At 52.2% G+C, this 19,494-nt stretch overlaps 1 protein-coding gene across 1 annotated transcript in view; it reads right to left on the bottom strand.

Moving 5' to 3' along the window:
• LOC147123934 (olfactory receptor 6N1-like) overlaps window positions 1-15,282 on the bottom strand; it is a 34,488-nt gene extending 19,206 nt beyond the window's left edge. Inside the window, exon 1 of the mRNA XM_085996066.1 lies at window positions 15,195-15,282. The gene's annotated coding sequence lies outside the window, so the exon portion shown is untranslated. The remainder of the gene's footprint in view (window positions 1-15,194) is intronic.
• Window positions 15,283-19,494: the final 4,212 nt, after the last annotated feature.

Here is a 19,494-nt window from a genome sequence, read left to right on the forward strand (position 1 = left end):
AGTGAGGCAGGTACGGGGATCCAGGAGGTAGTGTTGGAGGAGCCGCAGCCCTTGCTCTTGTCCAACAGGTTCGAGACTCTTACTTCCTGTGAGGACAGGAGCAGGGGCTGCAGGGAGGATGAGCAACCTGGCCACAGCACCGTGGAACGGGGGGCCATTCAAGTGGGGGGAGTAAAAAGAAATGTTGTAGTGGTAGGGGATAGTATCATAAGGGGGATAGATAGGGTTCTTTGCAGCCGAGAGCGAGAGTCCCGAAGGTTGTGTTGCCTGCCCGGTGCCAGGGTTAAGGACATCTCCTCTGGGCTGGAGAGAAACTTGGAGTGAGAAGGGGAGGATCCAGTTGTCGTGGTCCATGTTGGTACCAACGACACAGATAGGACAAGGAAAGCGGTTCTGCTGAGGGAGTATGAGCAGCTAGGGGCCAAATTAAAAAGCAGAAACACAAGGGTAATAATCTCTGGATTACTACCTGAGCCACGAGCAAGTTTGGCTAGGGTAAATAAAATCAGAGAGTTAAATGCGTGGCTCAAAGACTGGTGTGGGAGAAATGGGTTTTGCTTCTTGGGACACTGGCACCAGTACTGGGACAGGAGAGAGCTGTTCCGTTGGGATGGACTTCACTTGGCCAGTGCTGGGACTAGAATCCTGGCGAATCGAATAACTAGGGCTGTAGAGAGGGCTTTAAATAATTAGTGGGGGGGAGGTTACAAGAGAGCGAAAAATAAAAATGTCAGCGGAGAAGGGCAAAGTAGCAGTGGGGTAATTAAAAACCAGAGTGTGTCAGGAAGATAAAGGTAAAGTAGTAAAGGGGGTAAAAGCAGGAATAAATTGTCACAAAACATATTTAAAAGTTCTTTATCTGAATGCACGCAGCATTCGTAACAAAATAGACAAGTTGACAGTACAAATAACTACACATGGGTATGATCTGGTGGCCATTACAGAAACATGGCTGCGAGGTGACCATGACTGGGAACTAAACATTCAGGGGTATTTGACTATTAGGAAGGACAGACAGGAAGGAAAGGGAGGTGGGGTGGCTATGTTAATAAAGGATGGAATCACTGCAATAGTGAGAAATGATATTGGGTCAAAGGATCAGGATAGTGAAACAGTTTGGGTGGAGATAAGGAATAATAAGGGGAAAAAGTCACTAGTGGGCATAGTCTATAGGCCTCCTAACAGTTGCAACTCTATTGGTTGGAGTATAAATCAGGAAATAGTTGGGGCTTGTAATAAGGGAACAGCTATAATCATGGGAGATTTTAACTTTCATATTGACTGGACAAATCAAATTGGGCAGGGCAGCCTTGAGGAAGAGTTCATAGGGTGCATTAGGGACGGGTTCCTTGAGCAGTATGTTACTGAACCAACCAGGGGGCAGGCAATCTTAGATCTGGTCCTGTGTAATGAGACAGGATTAATAAAAAATGTCCTAGTAAAGGATCCCCTTGGAATGAGTGACCATAACATGGTTGAATTCCAAATTCAGTTGGAGGGTGAGAGAGTTGGATCTCAAACCAGCGTACTAAGCTTAAATAAAGGAGACTATGAAGGTATGAGAGCAGAGTTGACTAAAGTGGACTGGGAAAATAGATTAAGGTGTAAGACGGTACAGGAGCAGTGGTGCACATTCAAGGAGATATTTCACAACTTCCAAGAAAAATATATTCCACTGAGGAAAAAGGGGCATAAAAGAAAAGACAGCCATCCGTGGCTAAGTAAAGTAATAAAGGACAGTATCCGACTGAAAACAAGGGCATATAAAGTAGCCAAATCTAGTGGGAGGATAGAAGATTGGGAAGCATTTAAAAGCCAGCAAAGAATAACTAAAAGATTAATTAAGAAAGGGAAGATAGATTATGAAAGTAAACTAGCAAAAAATATAAAAACAGATAGCAAGAGTTTCTACAGTTATATAAAAAGAAAAAGGGAGGCTAAAGTGAATGTTGGTCTCTTAGAGGACGAGACCGGGAAATTAATAGTGGGGAACATGGAGATGGCAAATACGCTGAACAAATATTTTGTATCAGTCTTTACAGTAGAGGACACTAAAAATATCCCAACACTGGAAAAACAGGGGGCTATGGGGGGGGGGAGGAGCTAAACACGATTAAAATCACTAAGGAGATGGTACTCGGTAAGATAATGGGACGTAAGGTGGATAAATCCCCTGGACCTGATGGCTTACATCCTAGGGTCTTGAGAGAAGTAGCGGTAGGGATTGCGGATGCATTGGTGGTAATTTTCTAAAACTCCCTGGATTCAGGAAAGGTCCCAGCAGATTGGAAAACTGCTAATGTAACGCCCTTATTTAAAAAGGGAGGTAGACAAAAGGCTGCAAAATATAGACCAGTTAGCCTAACATCTGTGGTTGGTAAAATGTTGGAGTCCATTATTAAGGAAGCAGTAACAGGACATTTAGATAAGCATAATTTAATCGGACAGAGTCAGCATGGTTTTATGAAGGGGAAGTCATGTTTGACAAATTTGCTCGAATTCTTTGAGGATGTAACAAACAGGGTGGATAAAGGGGAACCAGTGGATGTGGTGTATTTGGACTTCCAAAAGGCATTTGACAAGGTGCCACACAAAAGAGTACTGCACAAGATAAAAAATCATGGGATTGGGGGTAATATACTGGCATGGGTGGAAGATTGGCTATCTAACAGAAAACAGAGAGTTGGGATAAATGGTTCATTCTCGGGTTGGCAATCAGTAACTAGTGGTGTTCCGCAGGGGTCAGTGCTGGGACCCCAACTCTTTACAATCTATATTAACGATTTGGAGGAGGGGACCAAGTGCAACGTATCCAAGTTTGCAGACGATACAAAGATGGGAAGGAAAGCAGTGAGTGAGGAGGACATAAAAAACCTGCAAAAGGACATAGACAGGCTAAGTGAGTGGGCAGAAATTTGGCAGATGGAATATAATGTTGGAAAGTGTGACGTTATGCACTTTGGCAGAAAAATTCAAAGAGCAAGTTATTATCTAAATGGAAAGAAACTGAAAAGTGCTACAGTACAAAGGGATCTGGGGGTCCTGGTACATGAAACACAGAAGGTTAGTATGCAAGTACAACAGGTGATCAGGAAGGCCAATGGAATCTTGGCTTTTATTGCAAGGAGGATGGAGTATAAAAGCAGGGAAGTCTTGCTTCAGTTATACAGGGTACTGGTGAGGCCACACCTGGAATACTGCGTACAGTTTTGGTTTCCATATTTAAGAAAAGATATACTTGCTCTCGAGGCAGTTCAGAGAAGGTTCACTCGGTTGATTCCGGAGATGAGGGGGTTGACATATGAGGAAAGGTTGAGTAGGTTGGGCCTCTACTCATTGAAATTCAGAAGAATGAGAGGCGATCTTATCGAAACATATAAGATTGTGAGGGGGCTTGATCGGGTGGATGCGGGGAGGATGTTTCCACTGATGGGTGAGACTAGAACTAGGGGGCATAATCTTAGAATAAGGGGCTGCCGTTTCAAAACTGAGATGAGGAGAAACTCCTTCACTCAGAGGGTAGTAAATCTATGGAATTTGCTACCTCAGAGAGCTGTGGAAGCTGCGACATTAAATAAATTTAAAACGGAGATACAGGAAACTTTGGTTTATCCGGAAGTTAACTGTCCGGAATGTTCGAGCCACCGGCAAAAATCAGGAGCCGCTTCGTTAGGTTTTTTTTCTTTTCGTTGCTTTTTTTTCACCAGTCAGGCTCTGCCAGGTCTCGCTGAAGCTGTTGCTAAGCTACAGAGATGCTTGCAAGGTACGGCCGACTGTTTAGAAGCTGTTGCTAAGCAACAGGGTTTTGTGGTGTATGTGCCTTTAAGAGCCCCTGTGTACTGTAATGTTGGTAATGGCCACTCGGGCTATATAAGCCTGTATAGTTGTGGTAAACCACTGTTGTTAGTATTGTTGTTCACCACTGTTGTTAGTACTGTTGTTCACTCTTGCATATTGTTGTACTTGTCTGTGCATGCCTCAGCTGACTCTGCCCCTGGCTCCACCCTCATGGCTGGGTATAAAGGTCGCTGCTCGGCAGCCTCCGGCCCTTTTGGATACCAGGCAACCACAAGAGGCATGCTCTGTTCTTTGGTAATAAAAGCCTGTTTATCACTTTCTCAATCTCCAGTCTTTTGTAGCAATTGATAGTGCATCAATTTTATTACCAAAGTTAAATGTTGGCTGCGGATGCTGATCAACCGATGGCGCAAAACGCTGAGCAGCAGGCGCTGCTGCGAGCCCTCAGGCCAACATGCCTGGAGCTAGACCCCCAAGAAGCGGGTTCGTCGACTAAATTCGCACAATGGCTGCGTTGCTTTGAGGCGTATCTGGAAGCCTCGACCGTGACTCTTGATGAAAATAAACTGAAAATCCTGGCCTCGAAGGTGAGCCACCAAGTCTATACTTTAATCCAAGATGCGACGACCTACGCGGCGGCTATCGACCTACTGAAAGGGCAGTATGCACGCCCGGTTAACACGGTCTATGCCAGGCACCTTTTAAGATCTCGCAGACAGCAGCCCGGGGAATCGGTGGAGGCCTTCCTACGGGCACTGCGGGTACTCGGACGCGGCTGCGACTGCAAGGAAGTATCGGCCGCGGCACATGCGGAGGGACTGATACGAGACGCTTTCGTTGCGGGTCTAAGGTCCGACTACTCCTGGCAGAGGCTGCTGGAGAAGGGTGAAATAGACCTGACAAAGGCAGTGTCCCTCGCGCTCTCGCTCGACGCGGCCCACAGAAATATGGACGCTTTCTCCCCTAATCGCCCCGCGCCGTGGACGCCGCAATCTTGGGCCATGGGACCGCCACCTCCGACTGCTGCAGCGATGTCCAAGGCACAAAAATGCTATTTTTGTGGCCAAGCTAAACACCCTAGAGCACGCTGCCCCGCGAAGAATGCTACCTGCTCCGGCTGCAGGAAGAAAGGTCACTACGTTAGCGCCTGCAAAGGGAAGGCCGCTAACGCCAGCAGCGCCGCGTGCGATCCATGGGCGCAGCCATCTTGCCCGCCATCTTGGGCTCCCCCAGCCGCGTGGGGATCGGGACTGTGGGCGCCGCCATTTTGTCCGCCATCTTGGACGCCTCCGACTTCGGTTACGGGGGACCCGGACTCCACCACCGCCTCATCGGACGACCGCATCGACACGCTTGAACATACGCTGGCTTCCGTGACGCTGGATCAATCTCTCCCGCATCAACTGTCCAGGTCCATGATGGACATTACGGTAAACGGCCGCGCCACTACCTGCCTTTTTGACAGCGGGAGCATGGAGAGTTTTATACACCCCGACACGGTGCGCAGTTACTCTCTCCCGGTCCTGCCGACGCGTCATCGCATCTCTATGGCTTCCAAAGCCCAGTCAGCGGAAGTCGGTGGCTACTGTTTGGTGACTCTTTCAGTGCGGGGTACTGAATACAAAAATTTTAAACTTCTGGTCCTGCCCGATCTCTGCGCTGCCGTCCTACTGGGGTTGGATTTTCAGTGCCACCTTAAGAGTGTCACTATAGCGTACGGTGGACCCCTCCCCCCTCTCACGGTCTGCAGCCAGCAGTTTTTAAATCGCCCGCCGCGCGCCATTTGCAGCCTCTCCACCCTTAAAGTCTCCCCCCCCTCCTTGTTCGCTAACCTCACCCGCGACTGTAAGCCCATCGCTACCAAAAGTAGGCGTTACAGTGCCGGTGATAGGGCTTTCATTAAATCCGAGGTAGCAAGACTCCTGAAGGAAGGGATTATCGAGAGCAGCAATAGCCCATGGCGAGCACAAGTGGTGGTGGTGAAGACTGGCGGAAAACAGCGCCTAGTTATTGACTACAGCCAGACGATCAATCGCTACATCCAGTTGGATGCATACCCACTCCCCCGCATATCTGACATGGTCAATCAGATAGCACAATACCAGGTGTTCTCGACGATTGATCTGAAGTCGGCATATCACCAGCTCCCCATCAGGGCTGAGGACTGCCAGTACACAGCTTTTGAAGCTGACGGTCGGCTCTATCACTTTCTCAGAGTTCCCTTCGGCGTCACCAACGGAGTTTCTGTCTTCCAACGGGAGATGGACCGGATGGTTGACCAGAACGCGCTCCAGGCCACTTTCCCATATCTAGACAACGTCACCATCTGCGGCCACGACCAGCAGGACCACGACGTTAATCTAGGGAAATTCCTCCGGACGGCCCAGCGGCTGAATCTCACATACAACAAAGACAAATGTATGTTTCGTACTAAGCGCCTTGCTATTCTTGGCTGCGTAGTGGAGAACGGAGTCATCGGCCCAGACCCCGATAGAATGCGCCCTCTTATGGAGCTCCCCCTCCCCCACTGCCAGAAAGCACTGAAGAGATGCCTGGGGTTTTTCTCTTACTATGCTCAGTGGGTGCCCAACTATGCGGATAAAGCCCGACCCCTCATCAAGTCCGCCTCCTTCCCCCTGACAGCAGAGGCCTGTGCAGCCTTCACTCTCATAAAAAGCGATATTGCGAAGGCCACAATGCACGCTGTGGATGAGTCCCTCCCTTTTCAAGTGGAGAGCGACGCATCCGACTTTGCCCTAGCTGCAACCCTTAACCAGGCGGGGAGACCCCTGGCCTTTTTCTCAAGGACCCTCCAGGGCCCCGAGATTCGACACTCCTCTGTCGAAAAGGAGGCCCAGGCCATTGTGGAAGCCGTGCGACATTGGCGGCATTACCTGGCCGGAAAACGATTTACCCTGCTCACTGACCAGCGTTCAGTAGCTTTTATGTTTCATAATAAGCAGCGGGGCAAAATCAAGAATGACAAGATATTAAGGTGGAGAATCGAACTCTCCACCTACAATTACGATATCTTGTACCGGCCCGGGAAACTCAATGAGCCCCCAGATGCCCTATCACGTGGTACGTGCGCCAACGCGCAGGTTGATAGATTACAGACCCTCCACAATGACCTCTGCCACCCGGGGGTCACCAGGTTCTTCCATTTTATCAAATCCCGTAACCTGCCCTACTCCATCGAGGAGGTCAGGACCATGACCAGGAACTGCCAGATCTGTGCCGAGTGCAAGCCGCATTTTTATAGGCCAGACAGAGCGAGCCTGATCAAAGCCACGCGCCCCTTCGAGCGGCTGAGCATCGATTTTAAAGGGCCCCTCCCCTCCTCTGACCGCAATGTGTACTTCCTCAATATAATTGATGAGTACTCCCGTTTCCCGTTTGCCATCCCTTGCTCGGACATGACCAGTACCACGGTCATTAAATGTCTGAATGACCTCTTCGCATTGTTCGGTTTCCCTAGCTATATCCATAGCGACAGGGGCTCATCTTTTATGAGCGACGAACTTCGGCAGTACCTGCTCGCGAGAGGCATTGCTACGAGCAGGACCACCAGCTACAACCCCCGGGGTAACGGCCAGGTGGAAAGGGAGAATGCGACAGTCTGGAAGGCAGTCCTTTTAAACTTAAAATCTAAGGGCCTTCCGACCTCCCGCTGGCAGGAGGTCCTCCCTGCGGCGCTCCATTCCATTCGGTCGCTGCTCTGTACGCCCACCAATGCCACTCCTCACGAGAGAATGTTCTCCTTCCCCAGGAAGTCCACGTCGGGGATTTCGCTACCAACATGGCTGACTTCTCCAGGTCCCGTCCTACTGCGGAAGCACGTGAGGACCCATAAAGCGGACCCCCTGGTCGAGAGGGTGAGCCTCCTCCACGCCAACCCGCAGTATGCTTACGTGGTGTACCCGGACAGGCGGGAGGACACAGTCTCCATTCGAGACCTCGCACCTGCGGGTGCTCCTGAAACACCCTCTTCGCCACCCACCGCTACTCCTGCCTACCCCCAGGACACAGTCCCCGCACGAGACCTCGCACCTTCGGGTGCCTCTGAGAGACCACCATCGCTACCTCCCATTACCCATGCTCTGACCCCTGTAGACGGCATGCAGCAGCCCCAGGGTCCGCCACCTGCTACACCTCCTCTGAACGAGACACCGGGTTCAACGTTGGATACTGCACCATCACCGCCGCTGCTGCGACGCTCAGGATGGCTTACAAGGCCTCCTGATAGACTTCAGTACATGAATTTTTAGTGCACTTCACCCCGCCGGACTCAATTCTAAACAAGGGGTGAATGTGGTAAACCACTGTTGTTAGTATTGTTGTTCACTGTTAGTACTGTTGTTCACTCTTGCATATTGTTGTACTTGTCTGTGCATGCCTCAGCTGACTCCGCCCCTGGCTCCACCCTCATGGCTGGGTATAAAGGTCGGCAGCCTCCGGCCCTTTTGGATACCAGGCAACCACAAGAGGCATGCTCTGTTCTTTGGTAATAAAAGCCTGTTTATTACTTTCTCAATCTCCAGTCTTTTGTAGCAATTGATAGTGCATCAATAGTGTCTTGTATCTGTTAGTTCACCTCCAGACTTTGTTCAGTAAACACCTGTGAAACCAACTCCTGCATTCCGTGTCTCCATTAACACACGGATACAACAGTGGCGACGAGTTGGAAACGGACTTACCTGCAATTCGGCAGCATCTCAAGGAGATCGATTCCTCAGACGAAAGTCGAAGAAAAACAAGAAAGAAAAAAAATTTAAAAAACTGTGGTTTCACCAGCTAGCCGAGCTGGTGGCAGGTACTGCAATAATCCTTCCTGGGCGGCGGGCTGGGGCTCCATCGGCTGGCTCTGCAGCGGGGCCGAGCAGCGAAGGCGGAGGCAAACGGAGACAGAGGGTGGAGCACTTGGGAGACGGCCAGCGCTGCAAAGCAGGTCGGCGTTCGGACCAAGCAGAGGGAGGGAAAAGTCCCAGAGAGTCCGGCGGGAACGAGTCTCCACCTATTAAAAATACCTATGTAAATAAAAACCGCGGAGAACAGCATTGTCAGAAGCGGCAGCGGCGGGAAAGCGCGGGAGGCGCCATTTTTTTTCTGCGAGGAAGAAAGGAAAGCGCGGGAGGCGCCATTTTTTTTCAGGATGCCTAAGACTGGCAATATTACTGATTTCGATAGCGATATAGAGGATTGGACCACATATGTGGAAAGAGTGGAGGTATATTGCACAGCAAATGAAATAGAAGATGATAAAAAGGCATCAGTACTTGTAAATCTAATGGGCGCAAGGACATACGGGCTGTTACGAAACTTAATCACTCCAGCCAAACCGAAGGACAAGAATTTTAAGGAGATTGTTGATACCCTACAGGAGCACTTAAACCCAACACCGCTGCTGATAGCGGAACAATTCAAATTCTTCAGGAGGAATCAGCACAAGAATGAAAGTAACGCTGATTACCTCACCGAATTAAGGAAGCTGTCAAAGCACTGCCAATTCGGGGCAGGACTGGCAGATTCTCTTCGAGACAAATTCGTCTGCGGTCTCCTAAGTGAAGGAACACAGAAAAGACTACTTTCTGAGAAAGATTTGACACTGGACAAGGCTTTCAGTGTGGCTGTATCATACGAAGCAGCCGCAAGAGGAGCTGCAGAGATACAGCAAAAGCCACAGGACTTCGGCACCCATGAAATGACACAGGGTTTCGAGAGATGTTATCGCTGTGGCAGATCCACCCATGACCAGAGGGACTGCTGGTTCAAGGACAAAGCATGCAGGCAATGCGGAAAGATTGGACACATTGCACGTGTATGCCGATCTGGAAACAAAAAATCCACGGACAGGAAAAAAATCAATAAGGAAAAGTAGAGAAAGGTACAAATGATGACGGACAGTAGCTCCGAAGACCAGAAGAGCGATAGCGACTCCGGAAACAAGAGACTAAGCTGTCTCAAATTACATAATGTAATTGCCAAAGAAGATTACCAGACCATTTGGGTTACCCTCACGATAGCGGGGTCCCCAGTTAAAATGGAGCTAGATACAGGATCGGCTCTGTGAACGCTTAAAAGACATCTTGGCCAACGCCAAGGAAGTGTTTCAACAGGAACTAGGAACCTTGAAAGGCGTCACCGCCTCAATAAAAGTGGAAGATGCGGCAATTCCCAAGTTTTTTAAGGCAAGGCCGGTGCCATACGCAATTCGTCCAGCAGTCGAGGCAGAGCTGGAGAATTTGGAAAAGGCAGGCGTATTATCCAAGATAGATTGGAACGAGTGGGCAACACCCATCGTCCCGGTCATGAAGAAAACGTTGAATAATGATAAATCTGAAGAGCAGAGAAAAATTCGCATCTGTGAGGACTTCAAGGTGACTGTAAACCCGGTCCTTCACACGGTACAGTATCCTCTTCCGAGGATAGAAGATATTTTCGCCTCACTATCCGGAGGGAAGCGTTTCACCAAAATTGACTTGGCACAAGCATATCTACAGATGGAGGTTGAAGAGGCCTCTAAAAAGTATCTCACGATAAATACACACAAAGGCCTGTACCAGTACAATCGACTGGTTTTCGGAGTAGCATCAGCTCCAGCTATCTGGCAAAGAGCTATGGAGCAAGTCCTCCAAGGGATTCCGAGGACTCAATGCTACCTAGACCACATCCTTGTAACAGGAGAAAACGACAACGAGCACCTTGCCAATTTGGAGCAGGTGCTCACTAGGCTGAAAGAACGGGGCCTACGAGCAAATCGCCCCAAGTGCGAATTTTTCCAGAAACAAATATCATATTGTGGCCACATAATTAACGAGGAAGGGTTGCATAAGTCACCTGAAAAAATTGATGCGGTCATAAAAGCCCCAGCACCTGAAAATGTCTCACAATTAAGGTCGTTCCTGGGATTGATAAATTACTATCATAAATTTTTACCGAACTTGTCAACTCTTCTGCACCCTCTTAACGAACTGCTACAAACGGGAGTAATTTGGAAATGGAGCGAAGACTGTAAACGTGCCTTCCATAAATGCAAAGGCTTGATCACGTCCAAGGAAGTTTTGGCTCATTACAACCCATCACTGCCAATCAGACTGGCGTGCGATGCATCCCCTTACGGCGTAGGAGCGGTATTATCGCATAGATTCCCTGATGGCTCGGAGCGGCCGATAGCTTTTGCGTCACGCTCATTGAACTCAGCTGAGCGTAACTATGCCCAGATCGACAGGGAAGCACTCAGCCTGGTATGGGAAGTGAAGAAATTCAACCATTACCTACACGGACAAAAATTTACCTTGTTGACTGACCATCAACCCCTCGTCTCCATATTCAACCCTAAAAAGGGTGTTCCCATTATGACAGCGCAAAGGCTACAGAGGTGGTCCCTTTTCCTAGGGGCACACCAATATGACATAGAATACAAAGGATCAAAACAGCATGGGAATGCTGATGGTTTATCGCGCCTACCATTGCCAACGGTAGAAGAGGCACCTACAGTGGACCCAGTGGAGATGTTCCACTCAACCATAGTGGAATGTCTACCAGTAACAAATTCTGCCATTGAAAAGGAAACGAGAAATGACCCGACTCTCTCACGAGTCTACGATTTAACGGTGAAGGGATGGCCAGCACATGGCGAACCACTGTTGCCAGCATTCTCGCAAAGAAGAGAACAGCTATCAGTGTGCCGAGGAACCTTGATGTGTGGATCCAGAGTGGTGATTCCACCCAAACTCCAGGAAAAAGTGCTAGAGGAGCTTCACGAGGGGCATCTGGGTGGAGTGAAAATGAAGAACCTAGCCAGAGCGTTTGTGTGGTGGCCAGGTATCGATGGAGACATCGAAGAAATGACCAAGAGCTGCCTAGGATGCCAGAAGGTCCAAAACGCCCCACCACAAGCCCCTCTACATCCATGGGAGTGGCCCTCATCTCCATGGCAAAGGGTACACATCGACTTTGCAGGTCCATTTATGGACTCAATGTTCTTAATCGCGGTTGATGCACACTCCAAGTGGCCGGAGGGAATAAAGATGTCCTCCACCACCACGGAAAAAACCATCACAGTATTAAGGACCATATTTGCCAGGAATGGGCTGCCTGAACAGATCTGTTCTGATAATGGACCGCAATTTGTGTCCGAAGAATTCAGGAAGTTCTTAAAAAACAATGGGGTTAAGCACTACACGTCCGCCCCATACCATCCCGCCACCAATGGATTGGCTGAAAGGTTTGTCCAGACCTTCAAGAAGGCCATAAAGGCCATGGGTAATGAAGACATAAATCTACAGCATAAGGTAGATAACTTCTTGTTTGCATACAGGAATGCAACACATGTGGTTACAAACCAAACTCCCGCCATGATGTTCTTCAATAGAAGCCTAAGATGCCGGCTGGATTTGATCAAGCCAAACATCAGAAGGGACGTGGAGAACCGGCAATTTCAAGGCATGAATGAAAGGCCAACTAGAACCTTCCAGATAGGTCAACAAGTTTTGGCCCGGGACTACTGTATCGAGAAATGGCAGCCTGGAACTATTTGCACACGACTAGGACCGCTGATGTATACCGTGGACATTGGAGAAAGCATAATAAGGCGCCATGCTGACCAGATCATAGAGTCATCCGAAAAGGGACAACCTACACCACAACTCTATACGCCTAATGATGAAGCAGAGATACCCATAGTATCTACCTCCGATCCGGTGATACTGGAACCAGATGAACCCGACACTGGCATTCAAGCCGAATCGACCTTGCCAAAAGAACCTACTACACCACCAAAAACTACTACACCACCGAGGCGTTAGCCGGACCGAGTCAGGTAGCCTCCAGAGAGACTGACTTATAATTGATTAACTGCAGCAAATGTGTAGATTATTGTTCTTGTAACATGTTAATTAATGATTACTTAAAATGTTATGTACTGGTTGTCTAAAAGGGGAGGAATTGTGGTGTATGTGCCTTTAAGAGCCCCTGTGTACTGTAATGCCGGTAATGGCCACTCGGGCTATATAAGCCTGTATAGTGTCTTGTATCTGTTAGTTCACCTCCAGACTTTGTTCAGTAAACACCTGTGAAACCAACTCCTGCATTCCGTGTCTCCATTAACACACGGATACAACAGGGTTTGTTGCCAGATACGGAGCTCAAAATCTCCGTATGTTTCAACATTAGCGCTGGTTTATCCGGCAGTTTTGATGGGATGGCAACAGCTCGGTCCCGTCGGTGCCGGATAGCACAAAGTTTCCTGTAGACAGTTTCCTAGCTGATAAGGGAATTAAGGGTTATGGGGAGCGGGCAGGGAAGTGGACGTGAGTCTAGGTTCGGATCAGCCATGATCCTATTGAATGGCGGAGCAGGCCTGAGGGGCCATATGGCCTACTCCTGCTCCTACTTCTTATGTTCTTATGTTAAAGCCTTGCTGACTATCCCTGATTAATCCCTGCCTCTCCAAGTGGAGACTAATTCTGTCCCTCAGAAATGTTTCCAATAATTTCCCTACACTGATGTTAGGCTCACTGGCCTGTAATTCCCTGGTTTATCCCTACTACCCTTCTTGAACAATGGTACTACGTTAGCTGTTCTCCAGTCCTCTGGCACCTCCCCTGTGGCCAGAGAGGTTCCAAATTTGTGTCAGAGCCCCTGCAATCTCCTCCCTTGCCTTACACAGCAGTCTGGGATACATCCCGTCAGGGCCTGGGGATTTATCCACTTTTAAGCCTGCTAAAACCGCTAGTACCTCTTCCCTCTCAATACTAATTTGCTCAAGTATATCACAATCCCCCTGCCTGATTTCTATGCCTACATCGTCCTTCTCCATAGTGAACACAGATGCAAAATATTAATTTAAAACCTTACCTACATCTTTCAGCTCTACACACAGATTGCCACTTTGGTCCCTAATGGGCCCTACTCTTTTCCTAGTTATCCTCTTGCCCTTAATATACTTATAAAACACCTTGGGATTTTCCTTTATTTTGCCTGCCAGTGTTTTTTCATGCCCCCTCTTCGCTCTCCTAATTTTTTTTTTGAAGTACCCCCCCTGCACTTTCTATACTCCTCTAGGGCTTCCACTGTTTTTAGTCCTTTGTATCTGCCAAAAGCCTCCCTTTTTTTCCAAATCCATTCTTGTATATCCCTTGACATCCAGGGTTCCCTGGGTTTGTTGGTCCAACCCTTGAACTTTACGGGAACATGTTGGCGTTGTACTCTCTCTATTTCCTTTCTGAAAGACTCCCACTGCTCTGATGTGGATTTTCCTACAAGTAGCTGATCCCAGTCCACTTTGGCCAGATCCTGCCGTATCATATTAAAATCGGCCTTCCCCCAATTTAAAACCTTTATTTCCGGTTGATCTTTTTCCTTTTCCATGACTACCTTAAATCTCACCGAATTATGGTCACCGTCACCAAAATGCTCTCCTACTGACACTTCTACCACTTGCCCGGCTACATTCCCTAGAATTAGGTCCAGTGCCGCCCCCTCTCTTGTAGGGCTTTCTACATGCTGGCTCAAAAAGCTCTCCTGGATGCACTTTAAGAATTCCGCACCCTCTAAGCCTTTCACACTCTGACTATCCCAGTTAATATTGGGGAAGTTGAAATCCCCTACTATTATTACCCTATTATTTCTACACTTCTCTGTGATTGCCTTACTCGCAAGACTCCTTGCATTAAATAAATGCCATCCAGCCTTGCCATACTCCCTTGTGCCGTTACATATTTGCTCTGCCTTCCAGGCTGACTTCTTTTTTCCTCTATATTTGGCTGTGCATCACCCCCTACTATAGCTCCACTCTGTATCCCATGCCCCTGCCACGTTAGTTTAAAACCCCCCCCCCAACAGTACTAGCAAACCTCCCCGCAAGGATGTTGGTCCCGTTCCGGTTCAGGTGCAACCCATCCGACTTGTACAGGTCCCACCTTCCCCAGAAGCAGACCCAGTGATCCAGGAAACTAAAGCCCTCCCTCCTGCACCAACTCTTTAGCCACGCATTCATCTGCTCTCTCCTCCTATTCCTATACTCACTAGCACGTGGCACCGGGAGTAATCCAGAGATTGCAACCTTTGAGGTCCTGCTTTTTAATCTGCTACCTAGCTCCCTAAATTCTTGTTGCAGGACCTCATCCTTCTTTCTACCCATGTCGTTGGTACCAATGTGAACCACGACCTCTGACTGTTCGCCCTCCCCCTTCAGAATGAAAGAATGTAGGCCAAATTTGCTTCCTGATCTATTTAGCTTATATTAGCGGCAGAAGCTATATTTAGCATTAAATGATACGATACTTCTATTATAAATACGTACCTTATTTACCTTGTGCAATGCCACAGGGAATCTGCTAATATATGTTAATACCTATCGTGTTCCAGTATACCCTTCCTCCATGACTCCTTACCTTTACCAAACACAGAGGGCCAGCACCAGGATGGAGAGAGGGTCTGTCATCGGTTTGTTACCAGGATCCGACAGAAGGAAAGGATCTGCGGCAATCAATTAAAGTCAGATAGTCAGGCGTGCATTTCTATAGCGCCTTTCACGACCTCAGGTCGTCCCAAAGCGCTTTTCAGCCAATGAAGTACTTTGAAGATTATATAAAATTTTGGTACCAGGATATTGTGAGGGGGTTTAGCAAAGATCTGCAGCAATCAATTAAAGTTTCAATGCCTAGACTTCTCATTTCTGAAAATAAGTGGTAATTATTAAAATAAGTAAAATCCCACTGCAAACATGAGGCTCCCTAGAGCAGAGAGCCACCAGGCCCCCGGCCCGTCTGGCTCCCTGCCCACCAGCCCCCCCAAACCCCTTCCCAACTGGACACCCTCTGCTCCACCCAGACCCCCTGCCCCAAGCTCAGTGCTCCCTACCCACCAGCCCCCCCAAACCCCTTCCCAACTGGACACCCCCTGCTCCACCCAGACCCCCTGCCCCAAGCTCAGTGCTCCCTGCCCACCAGCCCCCCCAAACCCCTTCCCAACTGGACACCCCCTGCTCCACCCAGACCCCCTGCCCCAAGCTCAGTGCTCCCTGCCCACCAGCCCCCCCAAACCCCTTCCCAACTGGACACCCCCTGCTCCACCCAGACCCCCTGCCCCAAGCTCAGTGCTCCCTGCCCACCAGCCCCCCCAAACCCCTTCCCAACTGGACACCCCCTGCTGCACCCAGACCCCCTGCCCCAAGCTCAGTGCTCCCTGCCCACCAGCCCCCCCAAACCCCTTCCCAACTGGACACCCCCTGCTGCACCCAGACCCCCTGCCCCAAGCTCAGTGCTCCCTGCCCACCAGCCCCCCCAAACCCCTTCCCAACTGGACACCCCCTGCTGCACCCAGACCCCCTGCCCCAAGCTCAGTGCCCTTGCCCACCTGCCCCCCTCTATCACCCCCTCACCATCTATCCCCCTGCTCTCTCTCTCCATCCCCTTCTCCCGCGCTCCCTATCCCCCTCCCACGCTCTCTATCGCGTCTCCCGCGCTCTCTATCCCGTCCCCCGTGCTCTCTATCCCGTCTCCCGCGCTCTCTATCCCGTCTCCCGTGCTCTCTATCCCGTCTCCCGTGCTCTCTATCCCCATCTCCTGCACTCTCTATTCCTCTCTCCCACGCTCTCTATCCTCTTCTCCTGCGCTCTCTATCCCTCTCCCACCCTCTCTCTCCCCTCCCTCTCCACCCCCCTCCCCATCTCTCCAACCCCTCTCCCCATCACCCATCTCTCCAGCCCCCTCATCTCACCACCCCCCTCTCCACCCCCTCTCGCTCTCCACCCCCTTCCCCCCGCTCTCTCCACCCCCTCCCCCGCTCTCTCCACCCCCTCCCCCCGCTCTCTCCACCCCCTCCCCCGCTCTCTCCATCCCCTCCCCCCGCTCTCCACCCCCTCCCCCGCTCTCTCCACCCCCTCCCCCGCTCTCTCCACCCCCTCCCCCCTGCTCTCTCCACCCCCTCCCCCCGCTCTCTCCACCCCCTCCCCCCGCTCTCTCTCCACCCCTCCCCCCGCTCTCTCCACCCCTCCCCCCGCTCTCTCTCCACCCCCTCCCCCCGCTCTCTCCACCCCTCCCCCCGCTCTCTCCACCCCCTCCCCCCGCTCTCTCTCCACCCCCTCCCCCCCGCTCTCTCTCCACCCCTCCCCCCGCTCTCTCTCCACCCCCTCCCCCCGCTCTCTCCACCCCCTCCCCCCGCTCTCATCCACCGCTTCCCCCGCTCTCTCTCCACCCCCCTCCCCGCTCTCTCTCCACCCCCCTCCCCCCGCTCTCTCCACCCCTCCCCCCGCTCTCTCCACCCCTCCCCCCGCTGTCTCCACCCCCCTCCCCCTCCACCCCCTCCCCCGCTCTCTCTCCACCCCCTCCCCCCGCTCTCTCCCCACCCACCCCCTCCCCCGCTCTCTCCATCCCCTCCCCCGGCTCTCTCTCCATCCACTCCCCCGGCTCTCTCTCCACCCCCTCCCCCCGCTCTCTCCACCCCCTCCCCCCGCTCTCTCCACCCCCTCCCCCCGCTCTCTCCACCCCCTCCCCCCGCTCTCTCCACCCCCTCCCCTGCTCTCTCTCCACCCCCTCCCCTGCTCTCTCTCCACCCCCTCCCCCGCTCTCTCCACCCCCTCCCCCCGCTCTCTCCACCCCCTCCCCCCGCTCTCCACCCCCTCCCCCCGCTCTCTCCACCCCCTCCCCCCGCTCTCTCTCCACCCCTCCCCCCGCTCTCTCTCCACCCCCTCCCCCGCTCTCTCCACCCCTCCCCCCGCTCTCTCCACCGCTTCCCCCGCTCTCTCTCCACCCCCCTCCCCGCTCTCTCTCCACCCCCCTCCCCCCGCTCTCTCCACCCCTCCCCCCGCTCTCTCCACCCCTCCCCCCGCTGTCTCCACCCCCCTCCCCCTCCACCCCCTCCACCCCCTCCCCCCGCTCTCTCTCCACCCCCTCCCCCCGCTCTCTCCCCACCCACCCCCTCCCACGCTCTCTCCATCCCTCCCCCGGCTCTCTCTCCATCCACTCCCCCGGCTCTCTCTCCACCCCCTCCCCCCGCTCTCTCCACCCCCTCCCCCCGCTCTCTCCACCCCCTCCCCCGCTCTCTCCACCCCCTCCCCTGCTCTCTCTCCACCCCCTCCCCTGCTCTCTCTCCACCCCCTCCCCCGCTCTCTCTACCCCCTCCCCTGCTCTCTCTCCACCCCCTCCCCCGCTCTCTCTACCCCCTCCCCTGCTCTCTCTCCACCCCCTCCCCCCGCTCTCTCCACCCCCTCCCCCCGCTCTCCACCCCCTCCCCCCGCTCTCTCCACCCCCCCCGCTCTCTCCACCCCCTCCCCTGCTCTCTCTCCACCCCCTCCCCTGCTCTCTCTCCACCCCCTCCCCCGCTCTCTCTACCCCCTCCCCCGCTCTCCCTCCACCCCCTCCCCCCTGCTCTCTCCACCCCCTCTCTCCCCTCCCCACCTCTTTCCCCCTTCTACCTCTCTCTTGCCCCCCTCCACCTCTCTCTATCCACTCCCCTGCGCTCCCCCTCCCTCTATCCCCAGGCCACATTCTCTCTCTATCCTCAGGCTCCTCTCCCTGCACCCCCTCTCTCCCCTCCCTCTACCTCTCTCCCCAGCCCCTCTCCCCAACCCATCTCTCTCCCCTCCCCCACCTCTCTCCCCCCCCCTACCTCCCTCCCCTCTACCTCTCTATCTATCCCCAGGCTCCTCTCTCTCGCTCCCCCTCCCTCTATCCCCAGGCCACACTCTCGCTATCGCCAGGCCTCTCTCCCTCCCCCTACCCTCTCTCCCCCCTATATATTCCCTCCCCTCCCTCTATAACCCCTCCCCTCCCTCTATAACCCCTCCCCTCCCTCTATAACCCCTCCCCTCCCTCTATATCCCCTCTCCTCCCCCTATATCCACTCCCCTCCCCATATCCCCTCTCCTCCCCATATCTCCTCCCTCTCTCTATATCCCCTCCATATCCTCTCCTCCCCTCCATATCCTCACCTCCCCTCCATATCCTCTCCTCCCCTCCATATCCCCTCCCATCTCCTCCCCATCCCCTCCTCCCATCCCACCCCCCTCTCCTCCCCATCCCACCCTGTCTTCCCCATCCCACCCCCTTCCCCATCCCACCCCCTTCCCCATCCCCTCCCTTCCCCATCCCCTCTCTTCCCATCCCCTCCCTTCCCCATCCCATCCCCTCTTCCCCATCCCATTCCCTCTTCCCCATCCCATCCCCTCTTCCTCATCCCATCCCCTCTTCCCCATCCCATCTCTTCCCCATCCCATCTCCTCTTCCCCATTCCATCCCCTCTTCCTCATCCCATCCCCTCTTCCCACCCCATCACCCCTTCCTCATCCCATCCCCTCTCTTCCCCATCCCATCCCCTCTCTCTATAGAATCATAAATATGTACAGCACGGAAGGAGGCCATTCGGCCCATCGTGTCCGTGCCGGCCGACAAAGAGCTCTCCAGCCTAATCCCACTTTCCAGCTCTTGGTCCGTAGCCCTGTAGGTTACGGCTCTTCAAGTGCATATCCAAGTACTTTTAAATGTGGTGAGGGTTTCTGCCTCTACCACCCTTTCAGGCAGTGAGTTCCAGACCCCCACCACCCTCTGGGTGAAAAACATTCTCCTCAAATCCCCTCTAATCGTTCTACCAATTACTTTAAATCTCTGCCCCCTGGGTATTGGCCTCTCTGCTAAGGGAGATAGGTCCTTCCTATCCACTCTATCTAGGCCCCTCATAATTTTATACACCTCA

The sequence above is a fragment of the Somniosus microcephalus genome, chromosome 1 (assembly GCF_052327205.1).
Source record: "Somniosus microcephalus isolate GS21.2 chromosome 1, FLI_Smic_1.0, whole genome shotgun sequence".
Lineage (NCBI taxonomy): Eukaryota > Metazoa > Chordata > Chondrichthyes > Squaliformes > Somniosidae > Somniosus > Somniosus microcephalus.